Source organism: Mastomys coucha, chromosome X (assembly GCF_008632895.1).
Source record: "Mastomys coucha isolate ucsf_1 chromosome X, UCSF_Mcou_1, whole genome shotgun sequence".
Classification (NCBI taxonomy): Eukaryota; Metazoa; Chordata; class Mammalia; order Rodentia; family Muridae; genus Mastomys; species Mastomys coucha.
Window position 1 is genome coordinate 56,224,109 of NC_045030.1, and position 4,622 is coordinate 56,228,730.

The 4,622-nt window shown below is 42.7% G+C and overlaps 1 long non-coding RNA gene across 1 annotated transcript in view; it reads left to right on the forward strand.

The window, feature by feature from the left end:
- LOC116082731 overlaps positions 1-4,300 on the forward strand; it is a 42,790-nt gene extending 38,490 nt beyond the window's left edge. The window contains exon 5 of the long non-coding RNA XR_004115409.1: positions 2,898-4,300. This is a non-coding gene — a long non-coding RNA (uncharacterized LOC116082731). The remainder of the gene's footprint in view (positions 1-2,897) is intronic.
- The last annotated feature ends 322 nt before the right edge of the window (positions 4,301-4,622 follow it).

Consider the following 4,622-nt stretch of genomic DNA (forward strand, 5'->3'; position numbering starts at 1 on the left):
CTCCTAAAGCAAAGTGTAGCTGGTGAGAGTAACTCATTCAGGAAATCATTTTACAGATTAAATTCATTAAAGCCATGGATAGTCTGTTTCATACCTGGAGTAGAACCCGATTTGGAACATTTCCTGGATGCCAATCCACGTTTCCTCTACTTAATTCTCACCATCGGAAATACATTTCTTTGAGAATCAAATGCCCTTTTGAGAAGAAAAAACATATAATCATTATCTATGCTCTAGGGAAATGGAATCATTCCATCGAATTGGTTCTCTTTGTGACTTCACTCATGTGCACTCGTACACAACTTTAGCCCAGTGTCTTGTACATAGTAGGAGCTCAGTATTTCTATAATTAATTAATTTAATATCTCAGTGTAAACTAGCTTGTTGTCTGATTATGTTCTTTTTTACTAGACAGAAGTATGCTTGGAGAAATAGATAAACATGGCTGGAGGGGGCCTGTGTCTTGAATAAGGGGGCTATGAGGAAAGTGGAAGCAATATGAAGGTAACTGAGCAATTCATTTGAGTCTTCATTTGTTCATTCAATAACCAATATTTGAATTCTTACTATGTGCTTGACTCCGTGGGATACAAACAGAAAACTAAGACACAAAATTCATTCTGTAGTACCTGACCTCAGAGAGTTTCAAATCTAATAAGGAACCAACAAAGTGAAATGTTAACACATTATGTGTTAAGTGGCAAGATGGAGTTCTGAGGGTTGAGCTGAGGGATCAGAGAAAGTGTCCCAGAAATGCTGATGGCCTAAACTCGGACTTGAAAGCCCAGTAGGAGCTGAGGTGAGAAAAGACTGGGGGAAGGGTGCCCTGGCAAGGAAGCAGGGTGAACAAAGAGGAGAGGCCCTGGCATGGTCCATTTGGAGAGTAGGAGGTGCGAGTAATGATTTCAGACTGAGGAGTTAAAAGAGCTAAGGCAGGAGGGAGAAGCAAGCAAGGGCCAGATTGTGTAGTCTGGAAGCCTGCAGAGGAGCCTGGGGAACCACTTAAGGAAATTGTGAGCATAGGGGTGACATGATCATATTTGTCTTATTAAAAGATCACTGCCACAACAGTGTTTCAGAGAATGGTTTGAAGGAGGGAAAAGATTGGAAGCAAGAAGACCAGTTAAGAGGCCCTGAAACTAATAACCACAAGAAATGACAAAGGCCTGTGACAAAGGAGTTTTGGAAGGGGAAAACTGTCCCAGAGATATATTTAAGGAGATAGAATTAAAAGTGCATGCCGATCCAGCACGTATGGGGGTTGGGTGAGAAGGAGTCAAGGACGGAGGGCTTATTCACCCCCCTTCTCAACAAACATTTGAGTGTTGCCTATGGATCTGGCATTCTTCTGCTTCATAATTCTGCCTGGGGCTAGGCCTGTGCCTGCATTGAACATTTGACAAATGACATATCCACTTTAAAAGAAACACCAATTAAGAGTCCTAATTTGGCTGGTGAGTTTGATGCGTTCCACCTGTGGAGCCCTGTGACCAAAGGGCAGATTGGAAGGCAAGCATTGATTGAATTTCACGACCTCGCAGAGGAAGACATGACCTCCCATAAATTCATGATCTTCCAGAGCTCATGCAAGGAACTACAAAGGCAACAGTTGTTTTCAACTACTGGGTATAGAGTACCTGGGGAAAAAGAAAAAAAAAAAAAACGTGGCCGTGCCTCCTTTTCAATCTGTGCTTTTTATATAGAACATGCTCTGTATAAACTAAAGCACTGCTTCCAAAATGAAGTGTGGATTCCTGGATTCAACGCCGTGGACCCATGCACGAACTTGGACTTATTGTCAAAAACTTTATTTCAGTGGGTTACAAACCACACATGTAATGAGTGCATTCACCTCGTGAGCTTTGTCAAGACAAAGCTCAGTACCCAGTTCAGCAAAATATGAGGTAGTTTGAAGATAACATTCAATGGTATTGCAAATATGAAGATTCAGCAAGCAGAGCAGGGTAATCTGCGGGTCCCTCAGATTTGAGATGAGTCAGAGACAGACTGGCTCTGAGGTTTGAAGAAATATCTTTTTAACCTGGAACTTTCTGTTCTCCCTCCAAGCACCTACTTCAGAGCTTTTAGCCAAGCAGAAGGAAGAGTTTTTTTTAAAAAAATAAACCAACCTTGCCTAGCTGAAGAAGTTCTTCCATTTTTATAAGTGCCTCTCAAAGGCTTCTAACCTTCCTGGTTCCCCAAGTGATGACTCTCACAGTGGAATTTCAGGCACTGAAATGGACTTTGTAGGATAGGGTTCTTTGTCAGAAACACTCCCAGAAATGTCACAGGCAGCCATCTCCAACTGCTTAGTCAGTATTGAAAAAGTTTACCCCGGATAATCTTTAGCCAGAGGCTGGGGGATGTGAATTGCAGTAAAGCACGTGCTAAAGCCTAGCTTGCACAAAGTCTTGTTCTGAAAATCAAGGAAAGGAAGAAAAACAGGAAAGAAGGAAATTCATATACAAATGCGTAAAATCTCTTACATCACTATATTTATTATACTGTATGCTACAGAGACGGGTGATTATTGGTTTTTATTTGTTTGTTTGTTTTTGTTTTTGTTTTTTCGAGACAGGGTTTCTCTGTATAAGCCGTGGTTGTCCTGGAAGTCACTCTGTAGACGAGGCTGGCCTTCAACTCAGAAACCGACCTGCCTCTGCCTCCCAAGTGCTGGGATAAAGACGTGTGCCACCACTGCCCAGCAGATGGGTGATTGTTAAGGTTGAGTTTCCTAGCAAAGAAAGGTAGAGTGTGCAGACAATCCCAGCCATTCCTCCCCAGGCTGAGGTAGGGGCATGCCTTGAGCCCAGATGTCCATTCAGGACCTTGTCTCAAAAACAATATACAGAAAACATGTGCGTGAGATGACAAAAATTCTCTTTTCTCTTTTACAGAAGCAACTGTCTCACCTCACACAAGACAAGCTCCCTTCCTCGTGTTCAGTTTTTGTCAGTGATTCCTCTAAACTCCCCAGTAAGAGAAGCAGAAAGATAATCAGTGTGGGGCTACAAAAAGGACAGGCTGATTGAAATGGCGTTTGCCTTTGACAATCATGGCTCTGTGCTCTCAGACCCAGTTGAAAGTGTTTAGATAGCATAGCTGGATCCCTTTTTCTCCTTTGGACCTCAGGGGAAGGCTATCTACACAGCATGCCCAGAAGAACTTTTCTTCACCTTTTGCTCCTGGACTCCAGTTTGAAAGAATTCGAGAATTCCCAGCTGTAGCCAGCAGCTATTATCTTGCTGTAGCAGGGAGGAGAGTCTGGTTCCGTGGCTCCAAAAGCAGCATAAATCAAGTTTTCTGGGAGAGGGTTAAGAAAGGGTGTTCAACAGCTGCCGCCATGGGAGGAGCGCATACACAGCCGTTGCACATGGCCACACACGCACACATTATTTGTCTTGGGCCCAGTTCCTTTGCCCCCCAGGTGATGCTGTCCCTTCTCCATCCCTCTCAGGTACACAGTGTCTTCTGCTCTTAACCTCACTCTTGCACTTGCTGTCAGGGAAGAAGCTTTCAAACTCACCCTATCTCAGTGTATCTGGTTGATGGGATATAATGGGGGCTGCCCACCCAGGGGTATAAGTATTTCAACAGGGATCAAAGCTTTAAACCAAAGGAACAGAGCTCTAAAAACTTTGGAATTCCAGGCATCTGCCAGTGGGAAGGGAGTGTTTAAACTGAGGGGCAATGAGGCCTTTTTTGGTGCACCTGAAATCACATCATGTAGACAGTTGCGTATATTGTTAGGCTGCTTGCTGCTCACAGTCAACACCTCTTGTGCCACACCTCTGAGCTAGATGGCACACAGCCACTTTGTCTCCTCTTCTCTTGCACTGTATGAGTCCTTTGTGGGGCAGAGGGAAGGGGAGGCGCCAGGCACACTGATCCCAATTCTCCCAAATGTATAAGCTATGATCAGAGGATGAATTATCGTCCTTTGGGAAAGAGTGTTCATTCATCCATCGCAGCCAGCAGGCCAGTGCAATGTAAATGGTAACTTTGTAAGTTGAAAGGCTTAAAGTCATTTTGAAAATTGTATAATAATCTCAGGCAGAATTTGGCTCCACATATATGGAAAATTAATAGATGTGACTGGGATGCTTGCATTGTGAGTTGTGGAGGGCTAACCTCTCTTCAGACTGGGGACTATGCTCCGCCTCAACTAAATCCACAAAGTATACTGAAATTCTTGTAAGTCAGGATCCAAGTTTTGAAAATAAAAAATAGTGAATTCTTTTATTTGTGGCATCATGTTGATTACTACAAATAAAAAATATTCTATTGTGTCTTTGTTTGCATAAAAGAATATTGATCTTGACTCCTAACATATTTCTTGATGCCTTTAGTCTATTGATTTTTTTTAACTAGACAGATATACCATATGTATTGCTAGCATTCTGTGTCTTCTTCATAGGAGTATGTCTCCGTGTGTGTGTATGTGTGTGTGTGTGTGTGTGTGTGTGTGTGTGTCTGTGTGAAAATTTAAGTTGTTTTGTACTTTGGCAATTGACAGCATGGTAGCTTTAAGTTCAAATACCAGTAATGCCCAAGGCATAGCTTTATATGCTGCATGGTAATTCCTGAGTGCTTTATTTTGCTTTTAAATTACTGTGGGCCAA